This window comes from Phyllostomus hastatus, unplaced genomic scaffold (assembly GCF_019186645.2).
Source record: "Phyllostomus hastatus isolate PE091 unplaced genomic scaffold, TTU_PhHast_1.1 phas_contig_137, whole genome shotgun sequence".
Taxonomy (NCBI): Eukaryota; Metazoa; Chordata; class Mammalia; order Chiroptera; family Phyllostomidae; genus Phyllostomus; species Phyllostomus hastatus.
The window spans coordinates 10651289-10668629 of NW_025333583.1; the positions used below are offsets into that span (position 1 = coordinate 10651289).

At 45.8% G+C, this 17341-nt stretch overlaps 1 protein-coding gene across 1 annotated transcript in view; it reads left to right on the forward strand.

The window, feature by feature from the left end:
* The window catches only part of MREG (melanoregulin), a 52103-nt gene that overhangs the window by 13973 nt on the left and 20789 nt on the right, over window positions 1–17341 (forward strand). The window lies entirely within an intron of this gene.

A 17341-nucleotide genomic window follows, 5' to 3' on the forward strand; every position in this document is an offset into this window, starting at 1 on the left:
AGAAGGCCGGCCTGAATGAGAAGAATGAAGGGTGAGATGTTTGACGTGAAGGTATTTTAACCGCATGTGGTCGCTGATGATAGCTGGTCTTGGTAGACCTGCCTGATAAACAGGTAAGACCTATTTCTAAGTATTACCTTAATGATGCAAATTACAAGAGTCCAGAAACAGCCAGGCAGGAAGATCGTGAAGATAGTCTGTCATCTTAAGTGCCTTAACCAGGCCATCTCTCGCCTCTCCAGGTGTCTAGCAAGCTGTGGCTAGAAGATTCATGTTGAACTTTGAAGGGTACATTGCAGGATCACTAATTGTGAATTACTGGGGCCTGAAGTAGTTTTATTTTTTTCCTATGTCTAGCTCCTTAAATTGATCAAATGGCAGCATATCCGCCATATTTGAGATGACCTTTGTGATAAGGCTTGAACCCAGCCTAATGGACTCTTAATCCGAAGTTAGTGGTATGGGAACACCATAGAATATTGAAAAGGAGAGGGCCTAAGAGAAAACAGCAGCGGGGAACGTGTTTTATTTTATCTTTTATTTCAAAAGTAGTGCTATATAGTATTACATATGTAATACAGTATAATGTAGTAGTGAGTATCATTTTCCAAATAATACAGCCTCGGTTTTCTAACTTCTGTGTACATCTGTTAGCCCTGTGTAGATGCCTGTGTGAAACTATCTATAGATTGCGTGCTTCTTTGTATCTTACAGTAATGGGAAAGAATGGGGTTATTTCAACATCGGACTCTGGCTCTCAAGGGAAGCACCCCGTGCGGGGGTGTGTGTAGGTCAGCGAGGGTGGGGGTCATGGGCGCTGTCTGTGTGTTCCTTCTGCAGGTTTCTTTATGTTTGCTAATTAATTGCTAACTATTTTTCATTCCCCAAACCATGCTTTAGCAGGAGGTGATAACTTAAAAGTGCTACATATATCCTGGTTCTTTTATTCTGGTGTGGCTTGGATGCCCTTGTAGGGGGTTAGAGGTGGGTATGGAGGTGGGATCAAGGCAGGGGGAAGGGCTGACAGTTGCCTCTGGTTCTCGAGGCCTGGGGCAAGGCTGGGCTGGAGAGTCCCACCGAGGCTGTGGATGAGTGTCCATTCTTGAGTGTGGCGTGCTGATGGGGACAGCTTCTGCTAGGTAGCCGTCACAGGGTGTAACTCAGGGGCATGGCAGTGTCCTGCTAGTGTCCTGCTCTGCACTGTCCCTGGCTTTCCATGTGTCCAGCACAGTCCTCTTCTTGAAGGGTAGTAATACCTGCAGCTCATCACACGTCTGCTGCAGCCAGGAACAGGTGCCCTGGCCGCCCTCCCTGAGCATGTCGACCAGAAGGCAAGTGTTTCCTTTTCGTTAGTGAGAAGAGGAGCCAGTCCTTTACTGTGTTGGGCTGACCAGATAGGGTTTCTGCTGGTGAGAACAGAACTAACTAGTCTCTTTCCTTCTTCTTCTTCTCCCGCTCTGCCCAAAGCCGTAACAGCAATAGGGCCACGACGTGTGGTATCCCTCTGCCTCCCCTACCACCAGGGCCTCTGCCCCCATGAAAGGGGCCGGACGGGGTGTTTAGAGCTGAGCCTAGCAGCTGTCTCAGGAGGAGCTCCTGCTTCTCTGGCCTGTTCATTTTCACCCTTTTTTTTTTTTTAAGATTTTATGTATTTTTTTTTAGAGAGGGAAGGGAGGGAGAAAGAGAGAGAGAGAAACATCAATGTGCAGTTGCTGGGGTCATGGCCTGCAACCCAGGCATGTACCCTGACTGGGAATCGAATCTGCGACACTGGTTTGCAGCCCGAGCTCAATCCACTAAGCTACACCAGCCAGGGCTCGTTTTCACTCTTAAAAGACGGTAGCACGGGCAACACGAGCTGCAAGCATTCTGAATAGATACAGCTCCCAAGTGGCTGTCATTTCTGGGCTGTTCTTGGACCTGTGTGAAGGGGCATCCAGAAGGGTTTTTCTTCTCCTTGCCTAAGAAATGAAGCCAAGCTCCCCTCTAGAGGAACTCTGTAACCAAGACAGACAATCAGATAATAAGAAGATGCGATGATAATTATACGTGAAATGGTTTGAAATATCTTCGTTCACGGTGCTTCCTTTTTTAAGTGTAAAACATATATTTTTTATATATATACACACACGATATGTATATTTAATAGGTACTTATATGTATTATAATACACTATATGTAGTTTAAAATTTTTCTTATATTTTCTCCATATTTGAAGTGCATATAAAAGTATGTATAAATAGTTCCATTCATTTTGCCCACAGATGGGATTGCACATTACAGACTCTTCTTAGCCATTTTCTTTTCACTTAATAATACATTTTGGACATTTTTTTCATTTCAGTATGCTTGGATTTAACTTACCGCTCTTGAGAGCCCTCTAGTATTCTCTGGGATGGATTGGCCATCATTTAATCAAGCAGTCCCTAGTAATGGCTGGTTGTTTCAGGTTTTTTGCTTTTAGGAGCAATGCCACGGTGAACATCCACGTGTATTTGTATGACTTCTGTCGTTTTTTCTGGACCAAAGAGTATGTGCATTTAAAATGGAATTGTTTCAGTGGCTTCCTTCTTGGAGGAACCTCGGAAAAGCACTTGAGGGTCCAGAACTGAATAGCATTGGAAGTTCATTCTGAGTTTAAGGGGAGCAGCTACTGAGCTCCAGATACCTGTTTGCCATGCTGAGAATGTGGATTCGGAACTGCCAGAACTTTTGCATTTTAGGAGAAACTGAAAATCCAGATTTATGTATAAAATGTCCAGATTTTTAAATGATAACTCATTAAAAAACTGTCAACTGAACAAAATATACTTATGGGCTACTGATCTATAAAGAACATTTATAACAAGGATTGCCACTGATTATTATTATTGCTATTATGTCCAGCGTGATTGAAAAGTGAGCTCACCGTTAATTTAGATTAGAGGGTAGAATTGGGAAGCTGGTGGGAGTGCTTTAAATTTGAAGAAGTTACATATCTATTGATATTGCTGATTTCCTTTTTTACACAGAATGAAATTGGTACAGATTTTAATAAAATAGGATTTTAGTTTTTGTTTTTTAAAAAAGATTTTGCTTATTTATTTTTAGAGAGAGGGGAAGGGAGGGAGAAAGAGCAGGAGAAAAACATTCATTGGTTGCCTCTTGCATGTGCCCCAACTGGGGTCTGGCCTGCAGCCCAGGCATGTGCCCTGACCAGGAATCGAACCAGCGGCCCTTTACTCTGTGGGATGATGCTCAACCAATTGAGCCATGCCCATCATGGCAGGATTTTAGTTTTGAAAGAAAAACAAGTTCCATTTAAAAACAAGAAACCCTAGATGTTTTGCATGATATAATTTAGAAGCTCAAGGAAGGTACTAAAACAGGACATTATATTTTTCCTTGAGAAGCAATAATAACATGGAAGACCTAGAAGCATCCATATTTGGAATTCTCAAAAAATGAAAAATAATTTCAAAATAGTGCGTGTACTACTTATATTCCCCTGTTGAATCCGCAGCTGGTAGAGGAAGGGCAACCAATAGTTAAGGCTAAATTTGTTTTCCCAAATTGAAAACAAAAATCAGAGAAGAAAACACACAGCAGAGTGAATGATGAAGCGAAGGCTGAACTTAAAGTAACTCGCAGTGTCAGAAGAGATAAAGAGACACATTGTTTAAATCTAAGAGAATCCACTTTTCATTTATACAAGCCTTCGAAAGCTAATGGAAAACTGACTTTCAGCAGAAGAAATGAGGCATTTGCAGACCTCCAAGTGGTGGAAAAATTACAACATTGTCTTTGAACGATGTTGTGAAATACTTTAATTTGACTAAACAATAGTAGACAGCCTCAGTCATGGCATTAAATCATTATTCCTGTGTTTATTCTCATTAAGCTAGTTGTACTTCACCTAACACAGCCCGTTCTAGGGAGCTTAATAATGGTTAGTGAAGGATCAACACACCTCATTTATTTGTATAAATAATTATATGGAAAGATATCATCCTCCAAGATACCAATCATAATAAAACAGTGCCAGGCATCATCCAACCACTTTACATGTATTAACTACGTCCTCCTCACAATTCAGCGAGTCAGGTACCATTGTTTCTACTTAAAGCAGCTTGTCCAGGGCCACACAGCTGAAAGGGTGGAATTAGGAGTTGAAACTAGGCTCTGTGAATTCAGAAATATAATATATAACGCGCACCATGAATGAAATTGTAAGAGAAAAACAGATACTGTTTGAGATTCATTGCCTATGTCACAGTGCATGAGCAGAGTCTGTCCAATGGCTGTTTCTGTCAGTTGTCGATGCCAATGATGGGAAGAGGCATTCTCCCCGCAGGGCAGTGAGAGCTGTGCTGGGTTGGAAGATGCTGGACTTGTTTCAGGAAACGTTCTGGTTATAATGTAATATCTCTCCAAGTCAGGCTTTTTCACTAGTGGATCAACCTGTTAACACACTTCTCTAGCTTCTGTTCCATTAGCTCTGGGGTGTTTCATGTTTCTCCTTTCCTTCCCTTCTTCACTTTGTTTAGTGTGTGGTCTCTGACCTATGCTAATGGGTGTCTCTTCCGATGGTTTAGTAATAGCTTCCTTAGTGCTTTGCACATGGTGTCAACATTTTTACTCTGCTATAGAAGACTTCTACATTTTTGATTAAGAGAATAAATGCTAAGAATCAAATTGTTCTCAGAAATACAAATTAAGCACAATTTGGTTCAAAATAAGTGATGTTTATTTGGCGTAATTGGTGATAGACATTCTATGTTTATTTTAAAAGTCATGCCATCATTACAGGCTCAGGAGTGCATGGAGTTGTCCTGATGAGTGCCTGCATCCCTGTCACTGAGCAATGCAGGGTCCCCGGGAACACAGGTGCTTGTGTGGCTGGAGTGAACCTGCGGCAACTACGCTCTGCTGAACCCTGGGGAACAGCCAAATGTTATTATTTTTTAAAATTATAGAGGCAACACCGTAGACCGTTTGCTGGTTTACAACGAACAATTTGTATTTCCTGTGCGTGAGGACTCCCTGCTGGCGCAGCACTGCCAGGCATTGCAAACAGTTCCTATAAAGTGTTTCAAATAGCAACAGACCCTCCCAGGGGTTGTTTGCAGTGTCTGGATTATACTTAGCCTATCATATCCCTAGTACGGAAAGAAAGAACGGAACAGAGCTGACTGGGGTGTTTGGTGGGAGGATGTGAGGGAGGGGGAGAGGGTGGAATGGATCTCGTACCAGCCACGGAACTCGGCAGCACGTGAAGATGTGATAATCCACCTAGGGTCTGCATTTCTGTCTTTGGTCTCCAAGCGCTGGGCAAAATCTGCTCTGTCGTTAGGGCCGCCCTGCAAGTATGTGGACGTGGGTCACTGCAGGAGATGGGACTGCAGGTTTTACACTGAGCACCAAGGATCAAACTAAGAGTGGAAAGGTGAAACAATTCTCTGACTGTGGGTTAGAGGGAGACAGAATAAAAAGCACTTGTTAGGATCTGAGAATCAAGTGATCTTTTTAAAAATGAAAGTATATAGGTTTCAGGTATTTGATTCTATAATACAGCATCTGTATATTGTACTGGGTGTCCACCAGCCCAGGTTGGGTGTCCTTTTGTCACCACTTACCCACCCTGTACCCTCCTCTGCCTTCCCCCACCCACTTTCCCTCTGGTGCTCACCATACTGTCTTCTGCGTCTTGGAGGGTTTTCTTTTAATTCCTCTACTTGTTTCACCCAGCACCCACTCCTCCCCTTTGGTATCTGCCAGTCTGTGCTCTGCATCTATGAGTCTGTGATCTTACCCTCTGTGTTCTAGGTAACGCTGTTCTTGAGTATTGTGCCACGTGCTAGGCAGCACCCTGCATGCTCTCCAGACGCTGGCTGAATCCTCACAGTAAGCCTGCAGAGGCTGTCAGTCGTCTGTATGAGGCGTCGGAGAAAGTGAGTGGGAGGTTTGGGATCGTACCTGGGTCTGTAGGACGCAGAAGCCTGTGTGAGTGGAGACACTGCCCCGGTGGTCTCTCTGGTGAACTTAGGAAAGGCCTCGGTGGCACCTTTGTGGTCAGAGAAAGTTACCAAATGGATGTTGACTTTCTGCCTCGCGTGGACACTCTGGTCTGTGTATTTTTGACCGCGACTCACCCTGTGTGAACCAAATCACAGAGTGGCTTTGGTGTTTGTTCATTGTCAACCTGTGTTGGGCGCCGCATGCAGTGCGCTTCCGATGCTGTTGCTTTAGGAATTTTGAACACCTCTGGCAGCACTCTGAATATGACAGCCCATTGTACCACACCAGAAGACATTCTGTTTGTGACGCTTCTTTCTACTTTTGCCTACCCTGTCCCTTACGTATATATGAGGTCTGTCCAGAAGGTATCCAGCCACGTAATATGAAAAATAGACATTTACTGAAGAAGATACAAGAAACATTGTACATAGGACAATGATGCCTCTGTCTCCTTCAAAATAGGCACCTTGGGACCTCACACAGTTCTCCCAATCACCATCAGCTGCCTGATCATATTTTCCTGAATCTCACTGATGGTCTGAAATTTCTTCCCTTTCAAAAGTGATTTTAGTTTTGGGAAAAGCCAGAAGTCTCAGGGCACCAACTCTGGGCTCTAAGGAGGCTGAGTCACCTGGGTGATTCGATGTTTTGCCAAAAAACTCTGCATGAGACATGATGCATGAGTGGGTACGTTGTCGTGACGAAGCTGCCAGTCACCAGCTGCCCATAGCTGCAGCCTTCTGAATCATCTAAACAGTTTCACAGAGGAAGGTTCAAGCTTAGCGCAGAATTTGATGCAGATTTGTTGCTCTACTTGCTCAGTCATTTTGAATGCAATGGCCATACCACATACGTGCTCACTCAACAGTGTCTACCACCCCCACTGACTGGTACAGCAAGGTCATTGTTGTTCATACATGTGCATTCCAGTCCACTCTCCTTGGCTCCCAGGTTATAATGATGTCACGTCAACCATTCTCGTTATATTAATAATGGCTGGCCTTTTTCCGGACAGACTTGTGTACGTCAACATTAGGGATGTAAACCGGGAAGAGACTGATGTCTGGTCTGGCAGAGCCTGCCTCTGAGCTGATTGGCCATGGAATGGAAACGGAGAGAACAGAAAACCGGAGGGAGCTTTCTGTACCCAAGTTGTACTCTATTCTTCTGGGTGTCCATATACTAGAATGTAATGGCCAGGCCTCTTTCTTTTACTATTCTTTAGACTCTGTCCTCATTGGCCTCCTTGCACTGGATCCCAGAAAGATACATGCAAGCCAGCAGACTGTGTACCTTGAGAGTACTGATGGGCCAGTGAGATAGGAGGGCGGACAATAAGTTGGGTGCCTCCAAAAAAGTGCAGTGCGTGTGGGAGAAGAGTGGGGAGCTAGCCAACTTTCTCCATACCCAGAACTCCACTGCCACAGCAGCAGGTTGCAGCACCTCTGAGCTTCCTGAGTTTTAGTGCTTGTGATGGTGGAAATTTCCAGAAGGAAAGCCATGCATTTATTGGCAAGCATGTGACAGGAATTGTATCTTTCCATTAGTATTTTTTTTTACCTTGAATAAAACAGCTGGAACTGAAAAGAAACTGAAACCATAAAGCTGCTTTAAATTTTTAAAGTTGACTGCTTATGCACTGAAACACCAGGGGTTAATGTCAAGTGAATCCCCCAGTAACCTTACTCATTGTTGGCTTTGGGCTCTCCTAGAACAAATGAGATCATCAGAGATGCCTGCCTATGCTACTGACAGGTTGCCTCCCATATGCACTGCCTGGCTTCTCGCAGTAGTCTTTTGATGTAGATGGACTGTGTGTTAAAGAGAAAGACACACACAGAGGTGAAGTGACTTCTTTATAGTGTCCACACAGAAGTGGGCTCCTGACTCAGGGGTCAATGCCCTTGACTGTGGAGTGGAGATGAAAAGCCACAAGGTTCTGAAGACTTAGGACAGAAGGCTGAACGGTTTTCTTTGTTCTTTATTTTAAATATGAATAGGAACAACCAGGTAGTAAAAAATAAGCTTAAAGTCATAGAACTTTACAGAAAAGATGTAAGACACTGTCCAACTTATTACTCTCTTAAGAAAACTCCAGTGTGTGCCCTGACCAGTGTGGCTCAGTTGGGTGGTCATCATCGTGCAAAGTGAAAGATCACTGGGCTGATTCCTGGTCAGGGCACCTGCCTGGGCTGTAGGTTCGGTACCTGGTCTGGGCATGTGCTAGAGGCCACTGATCAGTGTTTCTGTCTCACATCGATGTTTCTTTCCCTTTCTCCCTTTCTTCCCCTTTCTCTAAACAGAAATAAATAAAAGCTTTTTAAAAAAGAAAACTCTAGTGTGTTACTGGTTTTTCAAAGGTATATAGGCTATTCAAATATACTTGCATGTCAAATATATTCTTATATCTATTTGACGATGTGTTATAAGAAAAGCTCAAATTCTGCCTGATGTATGTGTTAATTGGTTCATTTTGTTAGTGATTGATGTCATGCTAAATCAGGCAGGTTTGGTTTGGAATGAGAGTGTTGTCAGTTCTTCGTACACCCAAAAGGTTAATATTTTTTTTGCCCTGATGCTAATTTAGTATCAATGATACAGGAAATTTTTTTCGGTTCTTTTTAGATACCTCACCTCTCAACTCACTGTGAGAACTAAATGCTTGATATTGTCATTAAGTTAGAATTTCCACTTTCATCATTGGAAGGGCCCACTTCTAGTTCCACAATTATTCTTAAGTCAGCGTGATGCATGTGTCCCGGAGAGAGGCTGCTGGTTGTTCATGCAAAGCGCACAGGCTGGCGATGCCATGGGTGATAGCACTTCTGCCCACCATCTCACGGCCAGCTCTGCAGGTTTCTTGGTGTTCTCAGGGGACCTACAGCTATTTGAACTTAGGGAGGTATGGTAGGGTTCTCAGAGAAAAAGAACCAGCAGGACTGACCTGTCTACCTGCCTACCTGCCTACCTATCATCTACAGAGAGAGATTTATTTTCAGGAATTGGCTCACGCAGTTGAGGAGTCTTGGTGAATCTAAAATCTGATGTAAGACACCTGTAGGCTGGAGAATCAGAGGTGAGCTGCAGTTCAAGTCCACAGTCAGTCTGCTGGCAGAATTCCTTCCTGCTCAGAGGAGGTCAGCCTTTGTTCTGTTAAAACCTTCAAGGGATTAGGTAAGGTTACCCTGCATAATGGCGGGTTATCTGCTTTATTGGGAGTGTACCAATTTAAATATTAATCTCATTCACGAGCACCCTCCCAGAAACATTTAGAATGATGTTTGATCAAATATCTGAACACTGTGGCCCAGTCAGGTGACGCATAAAATTAACCATTGTAGAGGATTTTACTAATACTAAGCAAATTCACAAGAGACAGTCGTGTAAACCCAAATGCATGTAACCATTTGGTGGACCATAGACTTGGCAGGGGAGCACAGACTCTCTCCCCAATAGTAAATTCTATAAGGGAAGCCAGTGACTACAGTAGAGGGTGGCTTGGTGAAAGGAGTCAGACAGCAAGAACAATGACAGCTGACACTTACCCTATACCAGGTGCCTTTCCAAGTATTTTTCATATTCTGTTCCTGTCATTGGGTTAGGACACTCTGCCCCTGGATGGTGGCAGAAAGATATTTCTGAAATCACCTCCAGGGGAATGGTCGTCTGGGGCTCTGGACACAAGCAGGGGTTTGGGAGGGTAGGCAGCAAGGGCGGTGTTGCAGATGAAGACTCAGCTGTATGCAGAGGCTAAGCAGATAGCCAATGAGAGCCAGCAGACCAGGTGTGGAAGGCAGGGATGCCTAGACATTGCGGTCCCAGTGAAGCGCACAGGTCTTTGCAAACAGAGCGTAATATGTTTGTATGTCACGCTGCCAAGACTCAGCAAGTCCCACCATCCCATTTTCTCCTATGCAACTTCTTGACACTATTCTCCCAATCAAATAATGATGTCATCTCTGTGCCCATAGAGAGCGACACTTCTACAATTGAAGGCTCATTCATTTTCCTGATTTATTATTTAATACTTAAAGCTGGACTGAGGACACAGAAACCAATGAGGCTATTGAGGTTTGAGGAATCTCTGCCCGAAGGGACAGTGCCAGCATTCAGTAAAAATATCTACATTTTTCTCTTGGCTGAGAAACAAGTGGACTCACGGGAAGTGGTCGCCCCAGAATGGTATCCCTTGTGATCAAAATAGCTCCTCTGCTTCCTCATCAGTCATTTTGGCTCCGTTCACCACTTTGAAATTCTTTTTTAAGGTGGAGTAGCCTAAATGTGAAATCTAAATGAAAGTAGCTTAGCCCAACCGTTTTCTGTTGGCACTTCAATCCCAGGAATATCCTCACATGGTTAAACAAAGATAAATGTTATTTGTAGCATTGCTTTGTAAAGTAAAAATCTGGAAATAAAAATATGAGGTGAAAGCACTGGTTAAATATATCGTAAATAGCCATACTAATGGATGCTCTACAGCTTAAAAAAATAATGTGGCAGAATTTATAGGTACTGACTTGGAAAGACAGTTACGATCTCTTGCTAAGTGGGTATGTATAGTATTATCCCATTTGCGTAAAAATAGCCCATTTATATAAAAGCATAATACAATTTCTGGAAGGTTTCCTGTGAACTCGTTAGCCATGGTGACTGCTGGGGAGTCAGAAGTGAGTGGAGGGAGGGAGCTTTTACTTTTCTGGTCTTGTTTAAAACCAACTGTAGATCATGTGCGTGTATTATTACTTCATACACATACTTCACCAGAATACAATTCTCTGCCTATTATTTCACAGCTCTCTGGTGGCTGGCTGTTTCCCTGCATCTTGCTGAACTGTTTGGCTTTGTTTTACTGTGGCTGTGCTGGAGAAAGGGAGAGAGAAGGAAAGTTAGTTCAGGAGGAGCTGGAACAAGCCTGGAGGAATCCTGCCAAAATGGACTGAGGCAGAATGCTCGAAAAGCACTCAGTGGGCATTTATCTTTTCAAGGCTGTGAGAGTCTGCTGACAAATCAGGCTCTTTCTCTGGAGCTCAGTCAGTGGGTCTTCTGATTAATCAGGCTCTTTTCTCAGGAGCTGGCTTCCCCTCCCAGGGCCTGGGAATTCATATGGTAATGAACAGAGCAGCGTCTGTGGGCATCTTCCCCATCCCCGCCTTCTCTACCGCCCTGCCCCACCCCTTTGTCTTCTCGTTGTGAGTGTAACCGAAAATGGCTCTTGATTGCACGGAGCCCAAGAGAGCCCTGGATGCTGGCGCGCAGGGACTTCCTGATGCGAAAGTGTTCAGCTGGGGAATCTCCGAGGGCTGATGAGACATCGTCTAGAAGAACAAGTTGGCTTGCTTTCTGGTTTGGACTGAACCCATGGGGAAGATGGTAGCACCCACCCTGTTCTGATGTGGGACCAGATCTGCTACTTCTCAGACTTGAAACCCTCAAAGTGTTCTGGAAGGACACTGTTTTTCTTGACATGAAACCACCCCTCCGTTTGGGTGCCCGGTCCCAGGCTGCATAATTGTTACACCATCGTTCTATTTACAGAGCAGGAGCGAGCTGTGCCTGGTGACGGTTTCGCAATCTCAGAGGCAGGCCCTGTGGCTGCTGACTACGGACTGGGTCCGCGCTCTAGACATACTTGTCATGCAATCGTCATGCTAAACTATAAGTTACGTGAGGTTGAGTCACACCCAGGGCAGTCACAATGCTTTGCCCAATTGCTGCTGTCATAGTTACTAAAGCACTCTGCTTGGAGTGAATTTCAGTGGACCTGAGTCACAAGAAACCTGGTTCTTTCTTCTGTAAAAAGTAGAAATGTGTGTTTGGGCTACAGGTTGCCAGTCCTGGCTGTGGGGTCACGTGTTTCAACCAAGAGCCAGAAGAGCCGGGTGCTCTTGTCCATTAACTGGCCCGGGTATCGGGCCCGTCATGAGGGGGGAGTGTAACAGATGGGCCTTCTGCAGACAATCCAGGTATTTTTGGTTCAGTTATATGGCTGACTGCACTTCAGTCTCTTTGAGCTTGCTCTTCATTGTCACTGTTTCTTGAAGAGGGGGGCACACCTTTGGTGAGTTTACCAGGAAGGTTGGAAACCAAGTGCAAGTGGCGACAATAAGAATTCACAGCGATCGAGTTTGTTGTTAAATACAGGTCATGCTTCCGGGATGGGGTCCCTTATCCATTTGCACCATCTTTTTTCCAGCCATCACTTCAAATGTGGGGATCTCCCAGGAAAGCTTGGCGTGGAAACGGCCACAGCTTGCGAGAAGAGAGAGAGACTTCAGACCGAGGACTGACTGGTCAGGGTGCCTGCTCTTTCTGCCCAACCTTGGCAGTATGCAGAAATAAATTTAAAAATTCCCTGTGTTGTCTTCTACCACACATGCTGTTACCTGTCTAAAGTCAGTGTGGTTTCTGTGGTTTTTCTTTGAGTGGAGAATGACTACAGGACATACTCTCAAGCCATTATTGCTCTGCCTCGCCAGGCAGAAGTCTGGAGGGAGTGGCTGATGTGTCCGGATGAGGTAGACTGTTGGGGGTAGGACTGAGCTGCCCAAGGATGATGCATTGGTGACCAGCAAGACGGGCAGCCTTTGCATGCAGAACTCTTCTCCCTTCCTTTCTGGCCCCCACTCTTATCCTGTGGAAGTCCCTCCAGGGTTCTTGTGTGACCCCCTGCCTGCATCCCCGTTGGTTGGCTCCTCACTGAGCCTGGCTCTCCCCCTCTGAGCATCCCCGCCCTGCACCTTTTTCATCCATCGTTTCACCCAGTAAGTGTCTGTTTACTCTGAATAGGCTCAGTTCAACTGGAAGCAAAAAAAGGAGCAGGAATTAGGACAGAACCAGAGGAATTCATTGGATGATTTGATAGAGGAACTTGTGAGCCCAAATTCATTATAGTTGGTGAACTATCAGAAAGAGGAGAGGTTTTCTGAGCAAAGAGGCTAGCTCAGCTCCATGCTTTTTTTTTTTTTGCTGGGGCTCCAGATAGGTTCCTATATATTGTTCCTGTTGTTTTGGTCTTTCCTGAATTGGCATTGGAGCAGCCTCGTCACTTTGGAAGCACTGCCAGAAGCTTGAGATCCAGTATTCCTGAGAGGGAGACAGGGTCCTGCATGAGGACCCTGAGGACGGAGGGCAACACACAGGATGAGCCAGACTGTTTCTCATCTCCCAGGACTTTGTGGGGCCCAAAGGCCGAATTGTTTAAAGGGGCGACCCTGGCCTGAGCCGGCACTCAGCATCGAGCACATCTTCGAGTGGACCAGGAATGTGGATAACTAACTGGGGGCACCTGATGTCTTTCCCATTGGACTGGGGTTAGGTCAGGCGGGGGCATTTGAGAAATGATCTCCCTTCTGGCTTGTGGAGCCTCAGCTGGTGTGGAAACACTGGCCGCCCTTCATAACACTTGCCCCACCTGTTCCTCTGCCCTACTTTTGAAAGGTCTTCCCTTCCTCTCTTGTTTCTCCTGCTTTCAGTCCCCTTGGACTCTTCTTCCAGCCACAGAAAGCCGAGCGCTGGGCTGTGTTGAACAACCGGGGAGGGAAGCAAGCAGCCCTCTGCTGGTTTCATCCATCCTTTCCTTCCTTTTGCTTGCTAGAATGTTTCCACCTGTCTCTGCTTGTCTCTGTGTGCGTGCTGAGGCTCATATGCACCCAGGCTTCTGATTGTTCAGTGTGCAGAAACAGAGCATGCCTCCGTCTCCACCTTAACATTTTAATCCATGACACAGCATTTGTCTGTAGCCTGCTTTAAAGCGACGACGGTTAGGAAATAGAAAGTACCTCTGGGTCTGTGGCAGCCTGAGAGAGCACCTACACCAATGCTTCAGAGTGCTGCTTTGCTATGCAACTGCCTCCAGGCTTGGATAACAGCTGACTCTGCGTATTGCTTAACTAGTGATGGCGGCGGACACCTTGCTTTTCATGAGGACACCAGTCATACTGAGTTAAGGCCCACCCTAACAACTGCATTTTAACTTGACTGCCCCAGTAGAGGTCCTATCTCCCAAAGGAGTCACATTCTGAGGTTCTGGGGCTTAGAACTTTAGTATATGAACTTTGGGGAACACAATTCAATTCATAATGGTAGACATGCAATTGACAGGATGAAAAGTAGTTGTTTCATTTGGTGATCAGATGTAGCCCTGTGGGTATCACAGTAAACAAAGGGCCTGCCCTCAGGGAGCTCACATTCTACTGAAGGGAGACCGACAGTGAATTAATACAAGGTAGGGTGTGATGAGCACTTTGAAGACAAATAAGACAATAGGAGGGGACAGAAGGTGACTCTGGGCTGGGGAGTGGAGATCTGAATGAGGTGAGGGAGTGAGCCTCGTGAAGGACATTCCCAGCCGAGGGAACAGCAGCTGCGAAGGCTCTGAGGCAGGAGTGCACGTGGCAAGAAGGCCAGCGTGGCAGCCGCAGAGGGAGTGAGGGAGAAGGCTGTACCTGTGCCCGTGGGAAGACTAGTGAGGACCAGATCACGAAGGCCAGTATGCCATGGTGAGGATTCTGAATTTTGTTCTAAGAAGGATACGCTTTTGAACTAAACAAGTAGAAGATGCTTATTTGTTCCATTGCAAAATTTGTTCTTTCCCTTTGACACCCTGTTATCCCCAATTTGGGACACTCATAGTCCTTGGGAGTCCTGAGCCGGCCTGGATCTCTCTCCCTGTTAAGAGAGAATTCTCCATGGGTCTCTTGGTCTCTAGGCATGTTGTGAGCTGAGCACTGTCTGCCCTTCCTTCTGGGGAGTCTTTTCAAGGATGTGCGCACAGTGGACGTCCTAGGAGGTGTAGGTCTCTCTCCAGAGCAAAGGGCAGGCAGGCCTACTGCCCACTGGAAAAGATTCAGGCCTCCTAAATTTGGGGCTCCCCTCTTGCAATGCAGCCTAGTGCACGTGTGTGTGGGTGTTATTTGGTTCTCTTCCTGGGACTGTGTTGGAATCCGGGCTTCGAGAGCTGTCATAAAACACACTCATCCACTCCTGCTGCGTCATTCGTCTCTGACCCAGGTGTGCCCTCGTGTTTTTTACCAGCACCCATGAAACTAGAGTGGGAGAACCTTTTACCTTGTAAAAGAGTCAAATCTCAGACGCTTCAGAGTTCTTGACATGACCCTTAAAAAAGCTTCTGGGTTGGCATCGTGACTGAGATCTTGAACGTGGGTCAATGCTTTGGTGTATGTCTGTGGTTTTTAAACTTTTTTCTGTTATCTTTGAAACTCTCCCCGCCAGCCCCAAGGGAACCTACTAGGAAATGTGAAACTGCTCTGGCTGAAGTAGGGGTGAAAACCTAAGTCTCTCCATCTAAGGGCCACCCTGCAGGCATCTTCAGAAAAGCCAGCCAAGGTCATTTCACAAACACTGTATTGAGCTACTAAAAGGTCCCTTTAAAACTCAAATTTGGTAACTGGGAGCAATAACACATTAATTCTTATCAGGGACTGATTGGTTGTGTCTTAGCTCAAAATTGCCCATCATTAACAGGTCAGCACAATTGAGTTTTTCAAAGGTATGGGATCCAGGACCAATAAGGTTGATTGCAGGGTGTGGAGGCAGAGGCTGGGGGAGAGGGCCCTGCAGTGTTGGTCCTGGGCCATTGGACAGGTCTAAAAAGAAGAGGGGGCTCCTAGAAATAAGAGGCTCCGAGATGATAGTAGACTATCAAGTCAGTCACATTGGAACGACTTGGTTTCCTGGATCCCTGTGATTTCTTCAAGGTGTCCCGCAGACCTTGAGTGGGACCAGGCAGCGGGAGAGGGGCACCCTTTCTCTCACAGCTATTTTCTGTGGGCTTCTGTGAGTTATCACCTGAAAAAATGAAGTCTCCAAGTCCGAAAGCTCATCTTCTTCACTCTGTTGCCAGGGCCATGGCAGTAGGTGGTAAAAAGCAAAGCAGATGTTTATTTCGCAGAGCAGCAGGAGGAGTGTGGCTCCGCAGATAGGATTCCTGGGGTTCCGGCCCAGCTCTTCCACCGTCTCCTCCCTCTGCTGCCAATTTGCTGGGTGACCTTGGACAGGCCATTCAGTCTCTCTGGGCCTGTTGTTCTCATCTGACAGAGGGAGGTATGGAGGACATATCTCAGAAGTCCCCGTATTTAAAGGCCTGCGAACTACGGAGAAGTGACGCGGCTTTTAACCCGAGAAGCATTACGTGTTATGCCCCCGGGCACCTGTATCTTCAGGACTTAGCTAGACCTCCCGGGTGCCCTTTGAATGAAACGAGTGCACTATGCATGGAATGAAGATTGGAGGTCCTTCTGAGAGCAAAACAAGTAGGTTGGTTCCCTCAAGGCCACATTTCTCTCCACGTTCCAGACCAACTGTGGCCCACAGGTCAAATCCAGTTGGACAGGAACACAGACACACCCATTGGTCTGCTCATTGTCATTGGCCGCTTTTGGGCTACAGTGACACAGATAATTAGTTGTGGTGGAGACTTTATGTCTTGTAAACCCTAAAATGCTGTCTGACTGAGGCTCTCCTCCGAGCTTGCCTTTGGTTGTATGCCCAGTGGACTCGGCTCAGTTAATTATGTGGGTTTAATTTTTCGTACGAAAAGGACCCATCCCCAGTCCCTTTGAAGAGGGCTTCCTGTGCCCGCCACTTGACGATCCTTCTTGACGATCCTTCGGAAGAAGAGATCCTCCTTAGAAGCTGAGAGACTCTTCTAGCCTTTTTACGCATGGGTGCAAAACATTTTCTTCCCCAAAATGACCGTAGAACAATCTATATACACTGTGATTCCCAAACATGTTAAATGTACTACGGATTAGTGGCACACCACTGTTTTCCTGTTACATGCTGGGCTTTAAATGTGCAGAAATTGTGTTAGGGGCTTTGTTTGAATTAATGAGAGCTCGTCCTAGTGCTAAGGAACCAGGCAGATGATCGATGAGGCAAAGGTCTTGGAAACTGGACATGGCTGCCGGATTCAGGGTTCACCAGGCGGCTTCGTAATTGGCTTGGCAAAGGGTCATCCATGTGTCGTAGTAGCCAGTAAAGTCTGGAGTAATTACACACAAGTGTGTTAATCATTGAATGTCCAGGCAAATTACAGGACTGCCTCGTCTTATGTGACAATTTGCCCTTGAGGCTGTAGCATTGTATCATGCTCGAGGCTTTGTTAGAGTAACTTCCAAATATTTGAGTGGGGGAGGCAGCATCTGGAGGCTCAGTTGAAGATTGTGGGGGGACTAAAAATGGACGGTGAGTAAGATACTGGAATTGTAAGGAAAAAGGTTTTATAAGACCTGACCTTAAATAACAACTCCCAGCTCTTAAAGGAACCCTGTCGTGAACAAGCATCTGTACCTCTTGTGGAAGGTTCAGGGTGAGTTTGGGTTGG